This window comes from Triticum dicoccoides, chromosome 1B (assembly GCF_002162155.2).
Source record: "Triticum dicoccoides isolate Atlit2015 ecotype Zavitan chromosome 1B, WEW_v2.0, whole genome shotgun sequence".
In the NCBI taxonomy this organism is placed as follows: Eukaryota; Viridiplantae; Streptophyta; class Magnoliopsida; order Poales; family Poaceae; genus Triticum; species Triticum dicoccoides.
Window position 1 is genome coordinate 519,948,508 of NC_041381.1, and position 27,703 is coordinate 519,976,210.

The 27,703-nt window shown below is 48.6% G+C and overlaps 1 pseudogene; it reads left to right on the forward strand.

The window, feature by feature from the left end:
* Positions 1-9,313: 9,313 nt before the first annotated feature.
* On the forward strand, positions 9,314-26,626 carry LOC119346279 (annotated as a pseudogene).
* Positions 26,627-27,703: the final 1,077 nt, after the last annotated feature.

Consider the following 27,703-nt stretch of genomic DNA (forward strand, 5'->3'; position numbering starts at 1 on the left):
TCTTGATGATATGAGTGTTACAAGAGTTGATCTACCACGAGATCGTAGAGGCTAAACCCTAGAAGCTAGCCTATGATTATGATTGTTCTTATCCTACGGACTAAACCCTCCAGTTTATATAGACACCGGAGGGGGCTAGGGTACACAGAGTCGGTTACAGAGAAATGAATCTTCATATCCGAATCGCCAAACTTGCCTTCCACGCAAAGGAGAGTCTCATCCGGACACGGGACGAAGTCTTGTATCTTGTATCTTCATAGCCCAATAGTCCGGCTGTCCGAGGACCCCTTAATCCAGGACTCCCTCAAAAGACCACCCAAGAAACACATATACTTGCACTACATCAGAGGAGGGGGAAACCAACACATTGGTGAGACCAAGGATTATACACACGCCCACACCAGCTAACCAACCAACCAATGTGTCCAAAAAAATCAAACAATCATCATCATATCATAGTCCAGATTATATTATCCTTTGTTGCAAGAGAAAGCTTTCATCTCCTTTCTTCCTTTCCTCCTTGTATATTCTACTCCCTCCGTTTCTAAATATTTGTCTTTCTAGAGATTTTCAACAAATGATTATATACAAAGCAAAATGAATGAATCTACACACTAAAATATGTCTATGTACATTTGTATGTGGTAGTTCATTTAAAATCTCTATAAAGACAAATATTTAGGAATGAAGGGAGTACCATTTAGTTACATGATGAAGTAAGCTCGGATCACCTCAATAATGGGTGCACGGCACAGCAGACTTCCCTCCGTTTCGAACCAACTCGTATTTAGGTCAACTCCACCGCGCGACCTCATTTTGTTTGCGTATGTCCGTTTGGGGTAAAACGGACAAATCAGACGACCCAACGCGTGACCCCATCCTAAAAAACGTCCGTTTTTTGTCCGCTTCGCCCCATCCTGGGACCAAAGTTGGGCTGGTTTTGGGTCTGAAACGGACACAAGCGGACACTCTCTGCGTCGTCCTCGTCCGGGGCGTGTCCTTTTGCATGTGACTCTGGCCCGCCTGTCATTGGCCCACACACCCACACACCCACTCCTCTCTCTCTCCTCCTTTTCTCTCTATGGCCCACCACGCACCCACACCCCCAAGAGGCAGAACAGCCGCGGGCGCCGAGGAGCACGCGGCGCTCCAGCCGGCCGGCCTCTCCTCGCCGTCGTTGAGGCCGCGCCGCCGCGGCCGGCGAGCAGGCGCAGGTGGGGGCAGCAAAGGCGCGCCTGGAACGGGGCAGCCGGGCGTGTAAGCGGCACGGCGGTGAGCTGCTGCGGGCATGACGGCGGGTGCGTGGGGGACGGAGCAGGGCACGCGGGCGCGGCGCGGAGGGCGCGGGCCCGCTGGATGGAGGTCGCGGAGGGCGGGACGGAACGCGTGCTAGGCGGTGGGCGCGGGGCAGAGCAGGGCGCGCGGGCGCGCTGGGCGGAGGGCGCGGGCTGCGGGCGGAACGCGCGCGGGCGCGGCGCGGCGGGCTCAGCAGACCGAGATGGTGCAGCACGCGCGGCCGCATCCCCGTTCCATGCTAGCCAGCCAAACGAAGAGCTTCAAACACACAGCGAAGCATGCGCTTTGGGGCCAGGGCCACACGTTGGCCAGGGGACTCCTTTCCGTGGCGATGCCATTTATTGGCCTTGGCAGAGATCAGGGGAGAGTGCCGATACACGTGCGACGTGCATTCTGCCTGCAAGGCAAAAACTACTAGTACATGGCAATGGCATGGCGCATCAGGCGCGGAGCAGGGCGCGGCGCGAGCTGCTGCGGGCGAGGCGAAGCACGCGCTGGCGCGGCTCTGCGGGCGGGGCCAGGGCGCGGTGGAGGGCGCTGGTGCTGTGACGGACAATTTGGGGTCGTTTGCCGTGTTGGGTGCCTCCAACTTAACCCGAACATGTATGTCCGTTTTGCCACTCATTGTCATCCCAAACGGACAGAATCTGGACGAAACGGACGTCCGTTTGGGGTCGTGCGATGGAGTTGGTCTTACATCATGTACCAGTACCGAGTACGGACCACTTGGTAAGCAGTGAAGTGCATCACCACTAAAGGGGGACCTTCTTCACATGCATCCTCCAACCTTGCCTCTGCATCAAGCTTCCGGCAGGACCATCTCCACTGTGTATTGAATCCTGCCAGCCGGCCACAGATCTGTTCCGATCTCAGAACCACACGAGCGACCCCTGTCCATAAAAACCTTGTGGTCTGTCGCCACCGCATTGTGTGTCGTCAGTGCAAAAGTTTCCAAGCTCACCAGATTTGTTACCACGTTACAGCATCTCTAACAGGCGCGGCAAAAGGCGCGCCCGCGCGGTAAAATTACGTTTTAGCGCGCGCCGGCTGATTCCGCGCGCTCCAGCGGTGGCGGGAACTTACCGCGCGCGGGAAGCGCTTGCGCGCGCGGGGGAGAAAGCGGCACGCGGCGCGGTAGATTTGGCGCGCCGCTTACCGCGCTCCTATAAATTGCCGCGCCCGCCACGAGCACCGCACACAGCCACGCGCCCTCCCCTCGCGAGCTCGCCGCTTCGCAGCTTTTCGCGCCACCATCGCGCCACCATGCCGCCGCGCCGCCCGGGTGCTTCGGGCTATCGCGGCGTCCGCGCGCGCCCCAACGGCTGGTTCTCCGCCGAGATACGGTCCGGCGACGTGCGGCTCGGCCTCGGGACATTCCGGAGCGCGCACGAGGCGGCCCGCGCGTACGACGCGGCGGCGTGGCGCTTGGACAGGCCCCGGTCGCAGATGAAATTCCGGGACGTCTTCACGCGCGAGCAGGCGCAGCGCGTCGCCCCTCCGCCGCGTCTCATCACCGACATCGACCGTGCCGACCATGCTCGGCGGCAGCGCCGCCTCCTCGTCGCCGAGGAGGACGAGCGAGCCATGGCGGAGTGGTGCCGTCGCCACCCGGAGTACGTCGCCGACGAGCACGCCTACTGGGCGGAGAGGACGGCAAGGCGTCGTGCGGAGCGGGCTGACCGGCGTCAGCGGAAGGCATTGGCGAACGAGCAGTGCGACATAGTTTCAGCAGGTGGGAGGTCGTTCTTCACGGCCGATGATGACCGTTGGGACGACATATGGCTCTCAACCTCGGACGACACCGACGAGGATGATGATGATGATGGTAGCGACTTGGAGTAGTTTCTATCTATATATCTATGCCGTAGTGGTGGCTATCTATCTATGTATGTCGAATTATCTACCTACGTATGTTGAACTATCTATCTATCTATGTAAAATATCTTGCATCGTTTTTTTATCTATGCAAAAAAATATTCGCGCACTGACTGTCCTCTGATGTTGGGGCCAAAACCTTCCGTCCAGATATACGGGGTGTGTTGCTCCGAGTTGATGTTTTTTGAATCTCCGTCTGCGGAACCTTCCGCGCCCATAGTGGAAACCTCCTTCCCCGGTGTTGTGAAGGTGGTCCACGGGCCTTTGACCGAAGCACAGATTATTCAGCAGTTGAGAGAGCTAGCTCCGGGTAATTTTCAGTGGTCATTACTTAAGCTCTCTGATAATTTGTATAAAGTGGACTTCCCTTCTAAGGAGGATCAGGTGAGGATTCTCAAGTTTGGTATGAGCAGGGTCACAGGCACTAGCTTTGTGCTGGCATTCGATGAGTGGAAAAAGAAAGAACCACAGGGCACACCTTTAACTCAGATTTGGGTTCGTTTCTCTGGTGCCCCGTCTACTCCTTTGGACAGCTTTCTGGTGACATGGAGTCTGGGGTCGCTGATAGGTAAGACCGAGCAGGTGGATATGCAGTTCACTCGGGCTCATGGGGTCGCACGGCTGCTAGTTAGTGTCGCCAATATTCAGTACTTGCCAGACGTGGTGCCTTGGACTTACGCAGGCGTTCTGTATCAGTTGGACGTGCACTATGAGGATCCTGATCTTTTCAATGAGTTTGAGGATGACAATCCCATGGACACCTCTGAGGGAGGTGGGGGTTTAGGTACCAGGGATGACAATGCTAAGAGTAATGAGGATAAGGCTTTGGGACCGTCGGGGCAGTCGGAGAATGCCGACTCCACTCCTGTTGGGCCGTCCACCACGGTACCAACTACCACGCTTCAGCTGGGTTCTCTTGGGGCCTTCTCGGCGCCGCCGAGATTGTCGAGTGTTAGGGCTGGTCCTCCGAGTCCAAGACTTAGATTATGTGTGGGGAGGTCGGTCGACCACACTGATGAGGTGGGGCAGCAGGCCCCGTCGTCTGTCCCTCGCTCGCCTTCGGCCATGGCGATCGTGGCGGAGCCGGTCGCTGCGGGACGAGCGGACTTGCAGGAGGCTAGACCTTCTGGGTCCTTGATGTGGCTGGAGACTGGGGGCGGCGCGGCCCCACTGGAGAGGTCCCCGGATGGCAGGGAAACGGGTGCGCAGGAGGCCGCCCTTTCTCCTGCGGTGGCACTGGAAGGCAGCCTGGTGGGTGCGCTTCCTGCGGAACCGGCAGCGCCTTTTTCTTTGGGCACGAGCATCGGCGAGGTGGACACTTCGTCATCTCGGGTGGCTGCTCCGGCGGCTCCGGTGATGGTCTTAGCGGCTGGGGGACGGGCAGGAGGCTCTTCCCCTAGCGCTACTTCGCGCGAGGAGGTCCGCGAGTTGGAGGATTCGGCATCTCTGGTGGCTGCTCCGGTGGCCTCGGTGATGGCCACTGCGGCTGTGGGACGGGCATGAGGCTCTTCCCCTACCGCTACTTCGTGCGACGAGGTCATCGCGTTCGGTGGGATCCCGGACCCGGTCTCTGTAGGGAGACGGGTCAGCGGGAGACTACAGGAGCACTCCGATGTTGATGACATGCAGCTGAGGTGCGCGTTGAGAGCGGCCAAGCTGCGGGACATCGAGACTACAACTGGTATGTCAGTTAATAAGTCTAATTCTATTATGCATTTTACCAATGAAGAGATTGTTCATAATGCAAACCAAATAGGAGTGTCTCTTGGTAACGATGATCTAGAGATCTCTAAATCGGTTAATGAGATGCTAGACTTGGAAGCTGAACGTGCGTTAGAATTGATTCGTAACATAGCTGCAGTAAAACCGATGAATGAGTCGGAGATTGACAAGCTAGGGGTTAGGGTTCTTGATAGCTTGTGTGCTGATCTTGATCCTGCGGTCCAGGTGACGGAGGAGGAGGATGAGTATACCTCTCCAGTAACCACAAACCTAGAGGTGGTGCCTGTGGCCGTAGAGCCTCTTTCCGAGCGTGTTGAATCTATTGATGGTGGGGTTAAGCCTAAGAGGACCTGGAAACGTAAGGTTTATCCGGTGTCGGCTGTGCGTAGAAGTGCTAGGATCCGTACCTCCAAAAAATTTCATGATGAATTATGAAAGGCATTTTTTGGAACAGCAGAGGTCTTAAAGACTTGGCTAAAAGACGTTTTCTAGCAGAAGCTTCTATTGAACATCACTTAGACTTTATTGCTTTGTCCGAAACTGGACGAGGTAATTTTTCAGCACAGTTTCTTAGCACCTTAGCAGGGGGGGTAGACTTTGATTGGCATTGTCTCCCACCTCGAGGAACATCCGGTGGGGTTCTACTCGGGGTTAAGTGCGATGCGTTGGAGGTTCGGAGTGTAGTGATGGGTGAATTTGCGGTTAAGTTTAGGGTAAGAACGAAAGCTGATGGTTTTGATTGGGCTTTGGTGGCAGTCTATGGGGCTGCGCAACCCGAACTTAAACCAGATTTCCTGGCGGACTTAGTCCGAGTTTGCGGGAATGAGCAACTACCTGTCTTAGTGGGAGGTGACTTTAACATTATTCGAAGAAAGGAAGAAAAGAATAATGACAACTTTGACGGCAGATGGTCCTTTATGTTCAATACTATCATAGACAGCTTGGACCTCAGAGAGATAGAGCTTTCAGGTAGGAAATTCACTTGGGCAAACTCATTACCGGTTCCGACGTTTGAGAAGTTGGACCGTGTTCTGGCAAGTGTTGAGTGGGAACAGAAGTTTCCTCTGGTAACGGTGCAGGCGTTGACACGAGGTATCTCGGATCACACACCGCTATTAGTGGACTCAGGGGCCCCAACTCATTTGGGTAATAAGAATATTTTCTCTTTCGAACTTGCTTGGTTTGAAAGAGAAGGATTTATCGATCTGTTGGCTAGAGAGTGGGCTAAAGACTCGGGGGGAAGGTCACCCATGGAGCGGTGGCAATGCAAGATTCGTCATCTGCGAAGGTTCCTTCGTGGATGGGCTAAGCATACGAACGGAATTTATAAGGCGGAGAAGGAAAGGCTCCTTATGATGATTCACACCCTAGAGTTAAAAGCTGAAACCTCTCTTTTAGATACCAGAGAGTTGGAGTCTAAATTGGAGGCCGAGCTAAGGCTAAAAGAGCTTCTCCGTGAGGAGGAATTGAAGTGGGCTCTCAGAGCTAAGGTTCGCAAGGTTGTCCAAGGTGAGGATAATACCCAATTCTTTCATATGATTGCTAACGGAAAGCATCGTAAGAAGAGAATTTTTCAATTAGAACAAGATGAAGGAACGATAGTTGGTCAGGAAAACCTGAAAGTTTACATTACCAACTACTATAAGCAGTTATTTGGACCTCCGGAACGGAGTTTTGTGTCTTTGGATGAGTCAAGAGTTGAGGATGTTCCCCAACTTCAGACGGAAGAGAATGAGATTTTGACTGCCCCTTTCACGGAGAAGGAGGTGTATGAGGCCATTGCACAAATGAATAATAATAAAGCGCCAGGACCAGATGGGTTTCCGGTGGAGTTCTACAAAAAGTGCTGGCATTTCATTAAACATGACCTGTTGCTCATGTTTCATGAATTGTTTAATGGTCAGCTTCATTTATTCAAGCTTAATTTTGGAACAATAACTCTTCTTCCTAAGAAGACAGAGGCTATTCGCATTGAGCAGTTCAGACCCATTTGTTTGCTTAATGTAAGTTTCAAAATTTTCACTAAGGTTGGGACGAACCGACTCACGCAGATAGCGCATACGGTGGTGCAACCGTCCCAGACTGCTTTCATGCCGGATAGAAATATCCTTGAAGGGGTGGTCGTCTTGCATGAAACGCTCCACGAAATTCACTCAAAAAAACTTGATGGGGTGGTTTTTAAAGTGGATTTCGAAAAAGCATACGATAAAGTCAAATGGCCTTTCCTTCATCAGGCGTTGCGTATGAAAGGATTCGACAAGGCATGGCGCGACCAAATTGATTCCTTTACGCAAAAAGGGAGTGTAGGGATTAAAGTGAATGACGATATAGGTCACTATTTCCAGACACATAAAGGCCTAAGACAGGGGGATCCAATGTCACCGATCTTATTTAACATAGTAGCTGATATGCTATCTATTTTAATAGGCCGGGCCAAGGAGGCGGGGCAGGTTTCGGGCTTGGTTCCGCACCTAGTTGATGGAGGTATATCCATTTTGCAGTATGCTGATGATACGATCATCTTTATGGAGCATGACTTGGTGAAAGCTAGGAATATGAAGCTTGTGCTGTGCTTATTTGAACAATTGTCTGGACTCAAGATTAACTTCCACAAGAGCGAATTGTTTTGCTTTGGAAGAGCTACTGAGGACCAGGTGGCGTATAAGCAATTGTTCGGATGCGAGTTGGGTTCACTACCGTTTACTTACTTGGGCATTCCCCTTCATCATCGTAAGCTTACGAACAAGGAGTGGAAGTGTATTGAGGATCGTTTTGAAAAGAAACTAAGCTGTTGGAAAGGGAAGCTCATGTCATATGGAGGTCGATTAATTTTGATTAATTCGGTTCTCACAAGTATGCCTATGTTTCTTCTATCCTTCTTTGAGATCCCGGTGGGGGTTAGGAAGAGATTAGACTTTTATTGATCCCGGTTTTTTTGGCAAAACGATGAGTTGAAACGTAAGTATAGGCTTGCCAAATGGGATATCATCTGTAGGCCCAAGGACCAAGGCGGTCTAGGCATTGAAAATCTAGAGATCAAGAATAGATGTCTCCTTAGCAAGTGGCTTTTTAAACTTTCATCCGAGACAGAGGCTACTTGGGCACAAATTCTGCGTAATAAGTATCTTCAGTCAAAAACTTTAGCTCAGGTGACGGTGCGTCCAACTGATTCACCGTTTTGGAAAGGGTTGATGAGAGTCAAGCCCCTCTTCTTTAACAGGATAAAAATCTTAGTTGGTGATGGAGCTACTACGAGGTTCTGGGAGGATACGTGGCTAGGAGAAACACCTCTGGCACGTCAATATCCCACACTGTATAACATTGTTCAACGTCGAGAAGTATACGTTGCAAATGTCTTACAGTCAACGCCTCTCAATATTAGCTTCCGGAGGACACTAGTGGGTGAACGATGGGAGGCATGGCTTCATCTTGTACGACGGCTGATGGATGTCCAACTGTCTCAGGATCCAGATAGGTTGTTTTGGAAATTGACAAAGGACGGTAGGTTCTCGGTTAAATCCATGTATCTGGATGTCATTAATACTAGTGTCATTCCTTGCTCCAGACATGTCTGGAAAGTTAAGGTACCTTTGCGAATTAAAGTGTTTATGTGGTTTGTGCGTAAAAAAGTAATTTTGACAAAGGATAATCTGGCAAAACGCAATTGGATGGGTTCTGCTAGATGTAGTTTCTGCGATTGTAATGAAACTATCAGGCACCTCTTTCTGGATTGTCCACTGGCTAAGCTTCTTTGGCGTTCGATTCATATTGCCTTCAATATTATTCCACCTACTACTATCAATATGTTGTTTGGAACATGGCTTGATGGGGTAGACTTGGTTTTAGCAAGACTCATTCGTGTTGGCGCGTGTGCCTTGTTATGGGCAGTATGGAACTGCAGAAATGATTTGGTTTTTAACAGAGCAACGAACTTTCATTTTTTGCAGGTTATCTTCAGGGCCACAGCGTTGATCCGTATGTGGTCGCCACTCACTCCGATGAAGGACAGGGGGCATTTGGCTACTGCGTCTACCCGATGGGAGATGGTAGCTTGGGTTATTTTCAACCGGTTTGGATGGCGGTCATGTAATAGGATAGGCATGTAGTGCTCCTATTTTTTGCCAGCCGGTTGTGGCTTTATGTTTACGCTCGTCTGAGCGGCTTATCGTCTTTTTTACTTTAAACCTGCTGAAGACTTTGTGACACTCTCTATTTTAATATTATGAGCCGTATGCATCTTATTGATGCAGAGGCTGGGGTTGCACCCCTTTTCAAAAAAAAAAAAGAGCGCAAGGCATCTCGATCATATATTCCCTGCGCTCGCTGCCACTCTTCTTCGTTAACCTCCTGTTTATCCAATCAAGCATCGAGCGAGAAGCAGCTTCGACGTCCATCGACCTCTTCGTGCATGAGAAACGGCATGGCGGCTCCGAGGTTCAAGCCTATCGAGGAGTGCGCCACAGAAGGGCGGTCGCGGCAGACGGTCACGGCCGACCTCGACGGCACGCTGCTCCTGTCCCGGAGCGCGTTCCCCTACTACCTCCTCATCGCGCTCGAGGCCGGCGGCCTCCTGCGCGAGCTCGCCCTCCTCGCGTCCGTGCCGCTCGTGTACCTCACCTACATCTCCGTGTCGGAGCCGCTGGCCGTGCGCACGTTCGTGTACATCACCGTGGCGGGGCTGAGGGTGAGCGACATCGAGGCGGTGGCGCGGTCGGTGCTCCCCAGGTTCTACGCTGGCGACGTGCACCCAGAGGGGTGGCGGGTGTTCCGCTCGTTCGGCAGGAGGTGCATCGTCACCGCGAGCCCCCGGGTGATGGTGGAGCCGTTCGCCCGGGCGTTCCTCGGTGCCGACAGGGTCATCGGGACGGAGCTGGAGGTGGACGGGTCCGGGAGGGCGACGGGGTTCGTCGCGCAGCCCGGCGTGCTCGTCAGCGTGCACAAGAGGCAGGCGGTGCTGAGGGAGTTCGGCGACGCGTCCCGGACGTCGGCATGGGGGACAGGGAGAGTGACTTCGACTTCATGTCCGTCTGCAAGGTATGCTCAAGCGCTCAACTACTCCATGTTCAGTTAATTGATAACCATCTCTACACACATTTCTCGCGTGTACAGTTATTTGACATGCAGGCCGTGAACCCTGAATATTTTTTGGCGTACATTTGACCACCAATACATTAGTGCGTACAGTACATTATACTTCCCTGTCTAGATCGTAGTCTGCAAAGTTTGCGGTCCTAGGCAGCAGACGTGCAGGCACCAACGTGGCAATAACGCTCGCGTAAGTAGATCGTTTTCATCTCGTCCCTGGCGGTTGAAACCTAGCCACCGCCAGAATAGGCCAATCTTCCAGCGCCGTGCTCCGGCGGCCTCCCTCCGCCGGCGACCTCGATCGTCGGTGGTGAGGGGGTCACCGGATCCACGTGTATGGATCGTTTTTATTTCCTCGTAATCTAGGATTTTTAGATTGTTAACGTCTTGGCTTGACGGCGACGATGACGACGCTGAATAAAGATTCTTCGGATCCTTACCTGACGAGGCCATCGGCCCTACGGTTGGGGATGAATTTGGAAACCGGTTTGTTCAAGTAAGGACAGCGTGGCGGCGGCGGCATCCTTGTAGTGGACTTGTGTCCTCGGGCTCCGCCGTTGCGACGGCTTTTACTCCAGTGTCAACGCGGAGCTTGGGAGGTAGTCCAGGAGCAGATCCAGATTATGGTCTGCATCGACGACATCTGGAAGACGGAACGTGTGTTGGGTTCGTGGTTCGTGGATGGCATGTAAGGTTTCTTCCTTCGGCGTCTTAGTCGTGGTGGGGTGCCAGATCTGGAGTTTGATGACATGTCCGGGATGTTGCCTCGGTCTGATTCGTTCAATAGCAAGGGCTTCATTTTTGGTGAGTCACCTTGGAGGTACGTAAAACTGCATATCAGCGATGAAGCCGCGTCGAGTTCGGGTGAGGAGGTGATCTATCATTCTTTTCTTCGTTGGCTGTTGTGGTGGTGCCGGAGGCAGATGACGGGCGTTGGTGTCAAGCTCAGAGATATTCTGCTACCTTTTCAGTTTTGTCATGTCGGTCCTTACGTGACTTGTAGTTTGATCTTTATGATATAAATGCTACACATATTTTCATGCAAAAAAAAAGTCTGAAGCAGTTCAACCCATTATCCCTTTCCCATGAAAGACGATTACCAGTACAATTAGAAAACAATAACATTAGACCATACTAAAGGGGATTAGGAATGCAACAAAACACTGCGAAATATGCAAGGAGTGAGACATGAGGAAACTCAAGGATTGGCGGGTTGTCGATGTATCATATTCCAGAATGCTCTCGTTAGTTGCATCTAAGCTACTTATAATGACATTTCATGAGATTTATACTCTCAAAAGCCCTTGAGTAAGATATTTGAATATACTACTAAAATGAACACAACCACATGAATGAACACACTATAATGCATTGAAGTCACACAAATTTATTTTTAGAGAACATGTCTATGTTTTATTTGTTAGACTTGGAAGCAAAATAAATTTAGATAAGGATTTTTCTAGCCCCAAATATACATTAAAAAATCCAATGAAAAATATGAATTTAGATCACAACGTATCTTCCATAATGGAGAACAAAAAGTGTAGAGCAAGTAAGTGTTTTAATATTTACCAATGCAGTTAGATGAGTAATCTTAAAATGCATGAAAATGAAAATAATAATGATAAAGTATTTAAGGATCTTATAAATGAAAAAAAATATACATTTGGTAGTACGATAACTTTTGAAGTAAAAAAGATTAGTACAAATAAGATATTGTTGTCTCAACCACTATTAAGCCGTGGAAACCAATGACGCGTTTGGTTCATCTCAGGTAACGTATTCAGCTTTCTAATCAGATTGCACTATATTAGGTGGTGTATTGAGTGACCACATGATTTGCTTGATTCAACAAAAGGATGTTTTCTCGATACAATGCAGCACTATGGTTCTTGTTGAAGATAGCAGAGGTAGGGCTGGCTCACGTTGAAGAAAACAGGGGACCAGGAGACGGGGCTTCGAGAAGAGAGAGATAAATCTGATGTTGCTTCTTGCCGTAGGGGAAGGAGAGGCCCGGTGTTCCTACTTCGGCAGGAAGGGAAGGTCGTGGCGGCGAAGGGGAGGGCTCATGGTGGAGACGACACGAGGCGAAGACGAGAGGAGAAAAGAAAAGGGGATTGAGCGTTTTTTGTATCCATGTGGCATGCACGTTTTGGGTTTTGCGAAGAGCGTATCCGATTACAGGGTGATGGAAACAGGCCCAGCCGAACCAGACGCTAGTATCGTTTTTGCTAAACGCTGTAATCCGAAGAAAGTGGAAAAGTTACGAACCAAATGCACCATAAAGATGTTGCAAACACATATGTACAACCTGAAGTAACCAAACTATTCATTTAGGTTTTGTTGTTGAACAAATAATAAATAATATGCACACGGCTTCGTTTAAATACAAGAATGCACACATTGATATAAGTATTCATATGAAACGCTAAAGCATCAACTTCTTAAATAGATTTTCATGTGTAAAAGTATTCACACTAACAAAAACTTAAATGTTTTTCTCATGACTAAACTACCCAACTCGGGGTCTTTTTCTTGAAAAGTTTCAATTTTTTTATCAAAACTTAGTCAAAAGTTGGAAAAATATTTCAGAATTTTAGATGAGTTAAAAAATGTTCTCAGTTGTCTTAGGATACTTTTTGCAGTCACATTTTCAGTTAATTGATAACTTATTCTCTACGGTCATTTCTCGCGTGTACAGTTATGTGATATGTAGGCCGTGAGACTTGATTCTTTTTTTTGGCGTACATTTGGCCACCAATACATTAGTGCAGTACAATACATTGCTTTTCATCTACTCCCTCTGTTTCAAAATGTAAGACGTTTTATGTTTAGATTTAAACCAAAAAGTGTCTTATATTTAAGACAGAGGAAGTTTTTTAGAAAGGAGATAGAGGAAGTAGATCATAGTCTGCAAATTTTGCGGTCCTAGATAGCAGACATGCACGCATCGATGTGGTAACTCTAGGGCAGTTCGAGCATTATCCCATGAAAGAGGATTACCAGTGCAATTAGAAAACATAACATTAAACCATACTAACGGGGGATTAGGAATGCAACAAAACGGGGTCTCAAATGAGGCGATACCTTGTCGCCCATGCCTTTTATTCTGCTCATGGAGGTCCTGCGGCGGCTATTCTCTCTTGCGGTGACTCGCTGTCTACTTTCTCCTCTTCCAAGATCCGGCCTTGACCAACGAGTCTCCATCTTCGTTGATGACATCAGGGTATTCATTAAGCCCAAGGAGTTGGGGTTTTCTGTGAGTGATGCTATTCTCCACGACTTTGGGGTGGCGTCTGGGCTATGTGTGAACATGTTCAAGAGTGTGACCATGCTAATTCGGTGGTCGGAGGGACAAGTCGACTTGGTCAGATTATTGTTAGGTTGCTCGATTGGATCGTTTCCATGCAAATACCTGGATCTTCCCGTGAGGATTCAAAGCAATCAATGGCCAATTTCCGATTTCTGGTGGATCGGCTGGCTCAAAAACCGCCGGGAGAGGTGCCTCTCTGCCGAAGAGCAGCAGGCTATCATTGGTGAAATCAGTACTATGTGCAATTCCTATTCATGTGATGCTTGCTCTAGGCATTCCTCTAAAGATGGCAGTGGCTATGAACATAATTTGTCATGGATTCTTGCGGTGCGCCAAATCAGAGGCTCGAGGAGGGAACTGCGTGGTGGATTGGGATGCGGTCTGTATGCAGAGATGAACTGGTGGTTTTGGAATCCCCAACTTGGATTGGCTTAGTATTGCTGCTTAGACGAGGTGGCTCTGGCTCCGGAGGACCGACGATGCCAGACCATGGTCGGAGTTTGTTTGGGCTATTCCAAAGAAGGCTAAAGTGTGACCATGAGATCGGATGCTGGTGAAGGAAACAACACGCTATTTTGGGAGGACAAATGGTTAGATGGGATGCATATACAGGAGTCGGCACCCTCGTTGTATGAACGAGTACTGAACAGGATTAGATCAACTAGGATGATTTCTTCGGCTCTCATGGAGGCTGCCTAGGCTCGTGAGTTTGGGCTCAATCTAAACAAAAAATCTTGGAGTTGTGGCCATGGATAACGCAGGTTTAACTAATTCCTGGCTTGGAGGACACGATCATATGGTCCTGGGAGCGTGACGGTGTGTTCTCGGTTAGATCGGCCCATGCGGCTAAATTTTTTGGCCGGTAGGTTTCCCCAGCGGCAAAATTCATGTGGAGGTCGAGAGCGCCCATGCAGTGCCGGCTATTCGCTTGGCTAGCCCTAAAAAAGCGATACCGGACTACCGACAAACTAGTGCGTCATGGCCTTCCCCACCAGGTGGCCTACTTGTTTTGTGATCAACATGAGGAGACGAGCTCGCACATCCTTCTTACTTTCGTCTTGGCTTGAACCTTGGACGCGGAATTTACAGTCCCTCGTCCAATGGTATTCTAGCTGGAGGACTAACCGGCAACACCAAACGGACATCCTCATAGTACTCTTGTTGACTATATATTTGGGAGATTTGGAAACATCAAAACACAATGGTCTATGTAGTGGTCTTTGATAACGTGTCACCGTGGACAGCCCAAGTTCTCCAAAGGATTGCCTGTGGAGTATGGATATGGAAGCAAGCAAGACTTCTGAAGACGGCCTGAGATTCCTTCTTTACGGGAATGGCCTGGTTGGCGGACCATGGGTTGTTAGTTGCTAGCTTAGGTGGATCTCAGGTGGTTGGAGTGTATACCAAAGTTGTAACATTTCCGAGTGGATGGGCTCTCTTGCTCTTTCTTGTATAATATATGATATGCATGCTTGTGTGCATTCTAAAAAAATGCAACAAAATACTACGAAATGTGCCAAGGAGTGACACATGAGGAAACTCAAGGATTAGCCGCTTGTCGACATATCACATATTCCAGAATTCTCTTGTTAGTTGGACGTAGGTTGCATTTATAGTAATACTTATAACAATATTTTCTAAGATTTATACTCTTAAAAGCCCTCGAGTAAGATATTTGGATATACTAAAATGAAGACCACATATGAATGAACACACTATAATTCAATGAGGTCACACAAATTTATTAGTAGACAACATGTCTCTGTTTTGTTTGTTAGACTTGGAAGCAAAATAAATTTAGACAAGAATTGTTCTAGCCCCAAATATGCATTAGAAAATCCAGTGAAAACATAAATTTAAATCGCAACGTATCTTCCACAATGGACAAAAAAAGTAGAGCAAGTACGCATTTTAATATTTACCAATGCAGTTAGTTGAGAAATCTTAAAATGCATGAAAATGAACAAATAATGGCAAAGTACTTAAGGGTCCTACAAATGAAAAAATATATACATTTGGTAGTACAATAACTATTGAAGTAAAAAAGATTAGTACAACCAATTTCTTTTTGTCTCAACCACTATTGTCTAAATAAACGTGGTGGAAACCATTAAGTCAACTAAAGATGTTGCAAACGCGGACTAAACTTGAGTGGCATAAAACAGGTGCCCAGGGGCGAAGCCAGGATTAAAGATCGTCAGAGTCAACACAAACAAGTAGTACTAACATGAAAAAACTACAGTTAAAGAGACTACAAATATTTTTTGCTAGCTTAAGTAACATTGTGATGGAATGTGACTTGGCCTAATCTAGATTGTGTAATCCACATGACTAGATTACAAACCCAGAAATTCAAATAATTATAAGAAGGAAACAATGTGACAAACAAACGCTTAGATGATCAGAGAATATGTATTTTAGAAAATAGAAAAATAGCAATTAGTTGAAGAAATCTATAGAATAAATCTTAAACTTTTATAGATGAGGAGAGTGGAGATTGGCCGGCGGCGGTCCACGCGAAGTCACTCGCTAACAGAGAAGCCGGGCGATCCAAGGGCAAGAAAAGTACCGCTTGTTTTCAAAAGGAATCACTCGATTGCACTGTCTGTACTGCGGTGTAGATCCATCTATGGAAGTGGCCAGTGGGCCTGCATGCTTTTTGGCCACATGCAGAACAAGAGGCTACTGAGTTCTTTTTGGACTGAGGTCAATTGTTTTCAGTGTGTCATATTTTTCATGGTCTCAATGTATGTAATAGAATTTGGAGCAAGGTCGTCGGGGTCAATTGACCCCGATCCAACACTGTGGCTCCGTCCCTGCCGGTGCCTTTGGGTGCATGACATGGGCCAAACAGGTAACTGGCCCACATGTCACATACCGAAAATCAGTTGAAGTTACGACACAAAAGTTGCATCATACAAACACATATGTACAACCTCAAGGGATCAATGTATTTAGGCCCCGTTCTCTTTGAAGGATCCTAAATACCAATAAATACGAAGCAAATGGAAGTGCAGGTAGGTATAAAACAAAGAATATGAAACATGGGAGAAGATGAAAACAAGATGTTCGGGTAGCCAACAGGAAAACACAGGAACTCGTACCACTAACAACTGCTAAGATGAATATTTTATTCAGTTATATAATTCCTTATTCATGTTTGTACTGTTCTCACATACCACTAACAGTCATGGTGTGAAATCAGTAGGATTGTCTTGGGCTTCCGCCCAAAAATGCAGTCAGTGCGGATTTGTTTGTTCCTATGGAATCGGTACCGCTACAGAGAGTTTCCTATGAAATGTTGTAGCACCTTTCTTCGAAACGAACATAGTGAAGGAAAAAAGCATAAAGAAATTCTGCCAAACCTATAAAGCCAACGGGCCCTTATTTATGTTTTGTTATTGCACAAACAACAAATAATATGCACACAGTTTCCTTATAAAAAAATGCCTTCACTAATATAAGTATTCACATGAAACTCTGAATCATCAACTTATTTAATAGATTTTCGTGTGTGAAAATACTCACACTAACAAAAACTTAATTTTTTTTTCTCATGACTGAATCGCCCAAGTCAGCTTTTCTTTTGAAAAGTTTGGATTTTTTTATGCCCGGTAATTTATGTGTGAATAATTTGGTAACTTACGTGCTCCAACTATAAAACTTACATACTGGCATCCTGGTAACTTTGATCCAAAAAAGGTTATCGAAACATATCAACATGAGATCTAGTTTTAAAGGCATCGTCATGACAGATTCAATTGTGAAAATGGATGTTAAATCGGAGTGATGTCTCCAACTATAAATATTTTGAATTATCAGAAAAAAGAGAATCTAAAATGAGATGAGTTTTTTGTCTAATGCATGCATGTCCATGTGAGAAGCAGGAGGGCCTTCCACTCACTCCCTAAAAACAGCGCCCCGTAGATCTTTTCTACCTATAAAGATTAGAGGTTATCTATGTCCAATCTTTCCTACTTATAAAGATTGGAATTTATGGTGAGTTCACGGTCGTTCATTCTATTCAAAAAATCTCCGTTCCAAAACCGTACATGAGGTTTTCATCTCATACGGCTCCTCCCTTCTGTACATAATAGTACTAAGCAAAATAATCTATAGAATCAAAATAGAATTAGTCCCGTCTCATTATGAACCGAAAGGGGTTGGTATTTTTCCAAGAAATCTCTAGCGAACCTTCCCACAAGAGGTTTTTCTTAACACCAATGAATTCTATTAATGCTAGAGGAAAACGATAGCTCCAATAATTTCTTTGTTCTCAATGCCTCATATTTAGAGGAATTAGCTACTTCAACGATCTTTGATGGTTATAGGGGTATCCAGAGTACAAACTGATGGTTGGGAGTCCAACATCCTTTTCAAATAAACAAATACACGCATCTTTACATATGAAACTAGCAACCTTCTAAGAGGCATATAAACAAATATACTTTACTCACATGTAAGATCTATCATAAATAAACAAATACAGTACTTTCATGTGAGACCTACTTGTTTTGTAAAAGGCAAAAATCACAAAGACAAAAGTATGACTTCACCTCAAAATCGATCTTGGTTTTAGTTCTCTTCCCAATCTACTATGGTCATTCAAAATTATGTAACGCTGCATGTCTCTTGCCGTATTTGCTATCTTTTCTAACCGTAAATCACATAACGGTCATAAATGACAACAGTCTTCCTAAGTCTCAGTCGACTGAGATTTCGTTAAGTCTTAGTCGATGCTATAACCGTGAGATTACGTTGCGATCCATGCAAAAAAAAAATCAATTTTTTTCTTTTTCTTTTTTACATGTTATGTCACTTAGTAAGACTTGATTAAATCTCAGTCGACTGAGACCTAACCAAACCCAAAGGACAATGACGTTATTTCACCAGTTCTAAGCTAATGGTTCCATGGCAATGCACGGGCACATTGCTAGTATGAAAATATATTTGTAGAAATGCAGGGACAGAGCTGCCTATGCATTGGGCATGCAACATTCCCTTGGACCGCCATGACATGATGTGCATATTGGGCTAAGACGCTCAGTTGCGCGTGCGTGCGTGCAGGAAGGGTACATCGTGACTCGGAGCAAGTACAGCCCGGTGCCAAAGAACCAGCTGGAGAGCCCTGTCATCCTCCACGACGGTCGCCTCGTCCGGCGCCCGACCGACATCAACGCGCTGCTCACCTTCCTGTGGTTGCCGATCGGCTTCGCCCTGGCGCTCCTCCGCGTGCACGTCAAGCCGCTCCTCCCCAACCGCGTCGCCTTCTACGCCTGGAAGCTCATGGGCGTCAAGCTCGCCGTGCGCGGCAACCCGCCGCCGCCGGCCACGAAGGGCCGATCGGGCGTCCTCTTCGTGTGCAACCACCGCACCGCTCTCGACCCGACCATGGTCTCCGTCGCGCTAGGCCGCGAGGTGACACGCGTCACACATAACAGCGCCTCCAGCATCGTGACGGACCACACCTCTGTTAGAACTAATCTTGGCATATGTATCTGCATGTGTTTTTTTGTTTTGCATGTAGCTAGTGTAGTCATATCGTCGGCTGTACACCGGCAAGATGTACGTGTGATACGTACGTAGACAGCGAGTCGTCGGCCCAAGAACGTGCATGATGAGATGCTATTGTCGTGCGAGGCGGCGGAGGTGCGAGATGCCGAGTGCCGTGTGAAGCAGCTGCACAAGGATAAGAGCCAGCGGCCAGCAAGAGTCCAGCCGAGTCGATCAGTAAGTCTGTTGTGGCCTTGAGAAGAGGTCTAGTATTAGATGTGGTCAAGTTTGTTAGCTGCATGTCCAGATCGTGTAGCTGTTGAGAGGACGTTGCGCATGTACTGGACGTGGGCGTGCATGTAGACATGTAGTTAGGGATTAGTTGGTTAGTGGCCGGACTTAGTGGCCTGTGTGCATGGCATGAGTCTGGTCCTTTGTATATAAATATGGCAACAGGGTAATGAAAAGTAATTGATGCCGTGAGGGCTGAGGAAAATATGTAGCATGTGTATTCGCCAAGGAGAAGAGCCTATGGCAAAGCATTTGTGCTCCTTCTTGGTCCACGCGTGTGTGTGTGTGTGATTGAGTCTCTCCCATGTGTGTGTGTTCTAGAGAGAAGGAGAGAGAAACCACAAGAGAGTAGTGTAAGCTGTGAGACGCAGCTCAAGAGAGAAGAAGAGCGGCGCTGCGAGGAGGAGCGGCGCCAGCAATTGGCATCAGAGCCTTGTTGATCCGTGGCGGCGACGACGGTGCCGGCGGCTATGGTGGCCGCCGTGGTGCTGGGCGGAGGCAACGGCTGCGACGGCGGTGACGCGGTGGACTCCATGTGAGGTGGAGGACGTCGGTGCGAGGTGATGGCTGGCAGCGGTGCGGTACCGCTGATGGCCGGTTTCGGTGCGATGCCGCGAGGTGATGATGGCGTGGTGATCGGCGTTGCGAAGGCGCCGTCCACGTCAAGAGGTGGCTGCTGCGTGCGGCAGGACGATGTGGTGATGGGCGCTGCGACGGCGTCGACCACGACAAGATGGTGCACGGTGGTGTCCGGCGCTGCGACGGCGTCGTCCACAACAAGGAGGTCTTCGCCGGTGTGATGCCGCGCGAACAGGTGGTTGCGGTGTGATGCCGCTAGGAGGAGATGGCAGTGCGACGCTGCCACGACGACGGTGCGATGCCGTTGCAAGGAGACGCGGTGTGATGCCGCTAAGAAGATGGACGACGGCGCGATGTTGTCGCTTGGGTCGGTGCGAAGCCGACGGCGGTGGTGTGATGCCATCGTCATGGTGAAGAGTTGGTGAGAAGCCAACAAAAAATTGCAGCATGACGGTGCGGCAAGATGGCGTGGTGACCAGCACTGCGATGGCGTGGTCGTCGTGATGATGGCCGTGTCGACTTCGGCGCTGCGACGGCACGTCGTCCATGGCAAGGTGTTGCGGGTGATCCGCATGAGGATTTGGCGAGTTGGCATGACAAGATTAGGGAGGTGATTGTTAGAACTAATCTTGGCATATGTATCTGCATGTGTTTTTTTGTTTTGCATGTAGCTAGTGTAGTCATATCGTCGGCTGTACACCGGCAAGATGTACGTGTGATACGTACGTAGACAGCGAGTCGTCGGCCCAAGAACGTGCATGATGAGATGCTATTGTCGTGCGAGGTGGCGGAGGTGCGAGATGCCGAGTGCCGTGTGAAGCAGCTGCACAAGGATAAGAGCCAGCGGCCAGCAAGAGTCCAGCCGAGTCGATCAGTAAGTCTGTTGTGGCCTTGAGAAGAGGTCTAGTATTAGATGTGGTCAAGTTTGTTAGCTGCATGTCCAGATCGTGTAGCTGTTGAGAGGACGTTGCGCATGTACTGGACGTGGGCGTGCATGTAGACATGTAGTTAGGGATTAGTTGGTTAGTGGCCGGACTTAGTGGCCTGTGTGCATGGCATGAGTCTGGTCCTTTGTATATAAATATGGCAACAGGGTAATGAAAAGTAATTGATGCCGTGAGGGCTGAGGAAAATATGTAGCATGTGTATTCGCCAAGGAGAAGAGCCTATGGCAAAGCATTTGTGCTCCTTCTTGGTCCACGCGTGTGTGTGTGTGTGATTGAGTCTCTCCCATGTGTGTGTGTTCTAGAGAGAAGGAGAGAGAAACCACAAGAGAGTAGTGTAAGCTGTGAGACGCAGCTCAAGAGAGAAGAAGAGCGGCGCTGCGAGGAGGAGCGGCGCCAGCAACCTCGCCGGTCAAGGCCGTCGCGCTGTCCGGGGAGCGCGACGGGGACGCGGCCCGCATCCGGCGGCTGCTCGAGGAGGGCGACCTCGTCGTGTTCCCCGAGGGCACGGCCTGCCGCGAGCCATACCTACTACGATTCGGCGCCCTCTTCGCGGAGCTCACGGACCGCATCGTGCCCGTCGCCATCGTCACCAAGGAGAGCATGTTCCACGGCTCGACGGTCCGCGGGCTGAAGGCTACGGACCCCTACTTCTTCTTCATGAACCCGCGCCCGACGTACGAGATCACGTTCCTCGACCAGCTGCCACGGGAGCTCACCTGCGGCGGTGGCAAGTCGCCGGTCGAGGTGGCTGTTAGAGAATATGTTTCCGTAGCATCTCAAACTCCTTTCCTTCTCCTACTCAAACTCCTTGTAATATTCCTTGTACCCCAAGCTTGGCTTCGGCCGCATCAATCAATATAAACAGAACCGCGGCTCCCCTCGAGGGAGTAGGAACACTTATTATCTTTCATGGTAATCAGAGCCACCTCTTCTCCTACATCTAGCCACAAATCAAAACCCTAGAACCACATATCATCGTCTCCATGGCTTCTTCGTCCGGCGTCGGCCTCAACCTCGGATCGCCGCCATCTGAGAAGCTAGCAAGAGGAAACTTCATCCTCTGGAAGACCCAGGTGCTCCCAACCCTGCGAGGTGCGCAGGTAACCGGGCTCCTGGACAACTCTGACGCCGCTCCACCCAAGACTGTGGAGATCACGAAGGCAGACAAGACGACGGCCCTCGAGCCGAACCCTCTGTACGGGCCCTGGATCGCCAAAGACCAGCAGGTCCTGTCATATCTTCTCAACTCCATGTCTCCAGAAATCCTTGCGCAAGTTGTCGGGAAGGACTCCACCTATGAGCTCTGGACGACGGTGAACAATCTCTTCGCCTCGCAATCACAGTCCCGGATCACCAATCTAAGGATCGCGATCACCAATACCAAGAAGGGCACAATGTCGAGCTTGGCGTATATGGCGAAGATGAAAAGCCTTGGGGATGAACTAGCTGCCGCTGGTCGTCCCGTCTCTGATCCGGAGATGGTGGACTACATACTCGCAGGACTCGACCGCGACTACGACTCTGTGGTGGCGGCGATCGGCGCTGTCAAGAACACAATCACCGCCGATGACCTCTTCGCTCAGATCTCCGCCTTTGATCAGAGGATGGAGATGCTGGGAGACTCGTCTTCAGGTGGGTTTCATTCATATGCCAACGCCGTCTACAGAGGCCGCGGCCAGTCCCGTGGTAGATCCCGTGGGCGAGGAGGAAGAGGGCGCGGCCGCGGTGACCGCGGTGACCGCCAGCCTTCTCCTGCAAATAGAGGCGGCGGATTCAGAGGACGCCCTCGACAGCAACAGCAACAGCAGGTACGCGAGCAGCAGCATGACTATCCTGAGTGCCAGATATGCTATAGACATCATCCAGGAGGTGCACGTGTCTGCTGGTGGCGCTATGAAGAGAATGATCAAGAAGAGAAGGAGGCGCATGCTGTCTCCTATGGCGTGGACACTAATTGGTACGCAGACAGTGCAGCAACAAATCACATCACAGGTGAACTTGACAAGCTGACAGTACGGGAGAAGTACAACGGAGGCGACCAAATTCGCACGGCAAGCGGTTCTGGTATGAATATCACCCACATTGGTAGTTCAATTGTTCAAAACCCCATGAAAAATTTGCACCTTAAAGATGTCTTGCATGTTCCTCAAACTTCCAAAAATCTTGTTTCTGTTCATCGATTCACCCTTGATAATAATGTTCTTATAGAATTCTATCCTCACTTTTTCTTGGTTAAGGATTTGAGCACAAGGAGAATCATTCTTAGAGGACGGTGCGTGGGAGGCCTCTATCCACTCATATCATCATCATCATCATCTTCATGGTCCAATAAACAAGCAAATATTGTCACCAAGCCATCATCATCAAGGTGGCATAGTCGATTAGGTCATCCATCTTCAGTCATAGTTAAATATGTTCTTAGCAAAAATAAACTCTCTTATGAGAATAGTGTTGAGTCAGTTTGTGATCCGTGTCAACAAGCAAAAAGTCATCAATTACCCTATCCCATCTCTACTAGTGTGTCTACTGCTCCTCTACAACTTATATTTTCAGATGTATGGGGACCAGCCCCTACTTCAGTTGGGAGATTTTCTTACTATGTAAGCTTTATTGATGACTATAGTAAATTTACTTGGATTTACTTGTTAAAGAAACGGTCTGATGTATTCCAAGTCTTCATCAATTTTCAAAACCTTGTTGAACGCAAACTGAACTCCAAGATCATTGCTATGCAAAGTGACTGGGGTGGTGAGTATGAAAAATTGAACTCTTTCTTCCAAAAACTTGGTATTTCACATCATGTCTCTTGCCCTCATGCTCATCAACAAAACGGATCTGCTGAAAGAAAGCACCGTCACATAGTTGATATGGGGCTAGCATTGCTAGCAAATGCATCCATGCCACTCAAATTCTGGGATGAAGCATTCTTAACCGCTACATATATTATCAATTTGCTTCCTAGTAAAGTCATCAAATTTGAAACACCTATTACACGACTCCTTGGTGTCACACCCAACTACACATCTCTTCGTGTTTTCGGTTGTGCATGTTGGCCCAACCTCAGACCCTATAACACACGCAAACTCGCTTTTCGCTCCAAAAAGTGTGTCTTCTTAGGCTATAGTCCCATGCACAAAGGAGTTAAATGTCTAGATGTTCCTACTGGTAGGGTCTACATATCCAGAGATGTAGTTTTTGATGAGTCAGTGTTCCCTTTTGCTTCCCTTCATCCCAATGCTGGTGCACTTCTCCGCAAGGAAATCCTTCTTCTTCCTCCACATCTTCGGTCTTTTGATCATGGGGGCGACAGTTGTACTAACCAAAGTGATGATATTCCTGCTGGTATTGGTTCTTCTCTGTTGCCTGTACAGGTCCCTGGTGAAAACGGCGCTCAAAATGATCAAAATTTCGAAAATCAAGCTCAAGATCATCTTATATTTCATGCTGAGGAAGGAGACGAACCTGGCACAGATGACGAAGCTGATCCGGCGGCGCCCGCAACTCCTGTTCGTGCGCAGACCTCGGATCCCGCGGCCAAATCAGCCTCGGATCGCGCTCCCACCAACCGCAGCGCTGATTCAGCAGCAGGCGGGACCAGCTGCGGGGTCGGCTGCGGGGCCGAATCCGCCTCGCCCAGCGCGCGCCACTCCCACGCCGCCACCTCAGCAGCAGGCGGGACCAGCCATGGGGCCGAATCTCCCTCGCCCAGCGCACGCCTGCAACCGCGGTCGGGCGGTCGATCCGCTGTGCCGGCTCGGGCGGCTGGCACCCGTGTGGTGGACACACAAGCGGCCACACCAACGGCTACAGGATCCTCTGCGCAGGTGGCGCCAGATTCGCCTGTGTCATCACATGCAGCTTCCCCGGGATCTTCTGCGATGAGTGCTCCTGTGGTCCAGCCAGCAGTTTCTTCACGAGTTATGACTCGATTACAGAAAGGTATATGAAATCCTAAAATAAGAAAAGATGGGACTATACCATATGGAATGTTGTGTATTTCAGGAGAACCAACAACATTGAATAGTGCACTTGATGATCCTAAGTGGAAGAAGGCAATGGATGAGGACTATTCTGCACTTATGAGGAACAAGACATGGCATCTTGTACCAAATCAGAAAGGTAAAAATATTATCGATTGCAAATGGGTTTACAGAATTAAAAAGAAGGCAGATGGCTCCATTGACAGGTACAAAGCACGCCTCGTTGCAAAGGGTTTTAAACAACGTTATGGTATTGATTATGAGGACACTTTCAGTCCTGTTGTTAAAGCTGCAACTATCAGACTTGTGCTAGTCATTGCTGTATCCAAGGGTTGGAGTCTACGACAGCTAGATGTACAGAATGCGTTTTTGCATGGCATTCTAGAAGAGGAAGTGTTTATGAGACAACCACCTGGTTATGAGGACAAGAAGTCACCACATTATGTTTGCAAGCTTGACAAGGCACTCTATGGTTTAAAACAAGCACCCAGAGCATGGTACTCCAGATTGAGCTTACAGTTGAAATATCTTGGTTTCATTGCCTCCAAAGCTGATACATCATTGTTTATTTATAACAAGGCTGGAGTAGTCATTTTTGTGCTTATATATGTTGATGATATCATCGTTGCAAGTTCTTCACAAAATGCTACTAATGCACTTCTGCATGATTTGAGCTCAGAGTTTGCCTTGAAAGACCTAGGTGATTTGCATTTCTTCCTAGGTATTGAGGTCAAGAAAACTCAAGATGGAATTGTGTTAAATCAGGAGAAATATATCACTGAGCTTCTGTCTCGCATGGGGATGAAGAATTGCAAGCCAGTTCCTACACCTTTGTCTTCCTCAGAAAAACTTTCAGCATATGAAGGTGTGCCACTTCAGGAGGAGGAAAGTACAAGGTATAGGAGTACTGTGGGAGCATTACAATATTTAACTCTCACACGTCCAGATATCTCATTTGCTGTCAACAAGGTTTGTCAATATCTGCATGCACCTACTTCTGCACATTGGTCAGCTGTCAAGAGAATTGTAAGATATGTAAAGCATATTATGGGAATAGGACTTCATTTCAAACGGTCTAATTCCTCTCTTGTGAGTGCATTCTCTGATGCTGACTGGGCAGGATGCAGTGATGACAGAAGATCAACTGGAGGCTTTGCAGTATTTTTTGGGTCTAACCTTCTTTCTTGGAGTGCCAGAAAGCAAGCCACCGTGTCACGGTCAAGCACAGAAGCTGAATATAAGTCCTTGGCAAATGCAACTGCAGAAATCATTTGGGTTGAATCACTTCTTGAGGAATTGGGAATCAAGAAGAATCGTATCTCATGTTTATGGTGTGATAACTTGGGAGCAACATATTTGTCCGCAAATCCTGTGTTTCATGCAAGGACAAAGCACATCGAAATTGATTTTCACTTTGTGCGAGAAAGGGTTGCAGCCAAGAAACTCGAGATACGGTTTATTCCCTCCAAGGATCAAGTAGCAGACGGTTTTACAAAGGCATTGCCATCAAGACCATTTGAGGAGTTCAAGAGTAATCTTAATATAGGGTAGTTAGGATTAAGGGAGGGTGTTAGAGAATATGTTTCCGTAGCATCTCAAACTCCTTTCCTTCTCCAACTCAAACTCCTTGTAATATTCCTTGTACTCCAAGCTTGGCTTCGGCCGCATCAATCAATATAAACAGAACCGCGGCTCCCCTCGAGGGAGTAGGAACGCTTATTATCTTTCAGTGGCGACCTACATCCAGAAGTTACTGGCCCGGGTGCTCGGGTTCGAGTGCACGAGCATCACGCGCGAGGAGAAGTACGGGATCGTCGGTGCCGCGTGCCGTCCAACGACGATGGACTTGGAGAAGCCAACAACGTAACCACTTGAGCTAGGGGTATATACGAATGCATTCTCAATTTCTTATGTGTTAATAATGGCCATTCATCGTTTCCAATTGTTGTCATGTGCGCAATATTTTTCTAATTTTATGTTTCATGTTGTACAGTAAACCTTAGCAACATCCGAGCCGCGAAGGTACCCAACCATGGTGTGTTTGATTTGTCGTGGATGTCTTGCTCGTTGCTACTTTCTTGTAGGGCCTATTTGGTTGCTAGGAAAAGTAGATGGAATCCTTCGGTAGCATTATTTACATTTTTGGTTCAAATGGATGGAAAAGAGAAGACATTTTCCTTCGATACAATTTTATCTCGCTTATAGACGAAGAACACAGGAATTTGGCAATCCACTTGGACCTTTTCTTTGGCGCAATAGCTAAATGCCAGTCGACTAACTTTAGCTTTTGTGGCTAGTCGATTTTGAGAAGGCCGTCGGGGGATTGATTCTGAGCCACGGGTAATTCTCCAAAACCCCGGTTCGAGCTCTGGGGACTTGACTTTGCCTCTACGAAGCTACGAGCTACACACGGCGAGGACACGGCGAGCTACCCAGGTTCGGGCCACCGCGCGATGTAAAACCCTACTCCTGCTTGGTTGTATTTCTGGTGGACAGTGCTCTCCGAGCTACAAGGTGAGCTTGAGCTCTTTGCGGCTAGCAATGGCACTAGGGTTTGAGCAAGAGTCAATCCCTCGCTACGGCGGCCGCTCTATCCCTTATATAGGTGCCTTGAGCCTCTTCCCTGAAAATATGAGCAGGAAGGGCTACCACATGGCAGCCATTTGAAAGGGGACAGGCGCCAGTGCTATCCTGACAAAAGGTGGTCTTCGCCTAGAAAAGGTGCTATCTGGTCATGCGTCAGGTGCTCCACGATGACCTCCGTCCTGCCGCGCCACCGTCCTGGTCTTCTTTCACCAAAGGGGAAACCTTTGGGACTTGCTTTAGCTGCGGATAGGTGCATTTACCCCCTTAGCACCATAGGGGAAACTGTCCTGGCCGCGCAGGCTGGCACCTGATCCGATGACATCGTCCATGTGATGGCCATGCGACGCAGGGGCTCCTCGCGAGGCCGCTTGCCACAGTGGTGATCTTGGTGAAGTCCTTGGTCGGGGAAGTCCCTCGCGAGGTTGCTGGCTTCACGGCGCCCACTACTGGGCCGCCTCATGTGCTGGGCCGCAGGCAGATGGCCCGTGGTACCCCGGTTCCTACTGGGTCGACAAAGGGCAACGAGGTTTGCATGA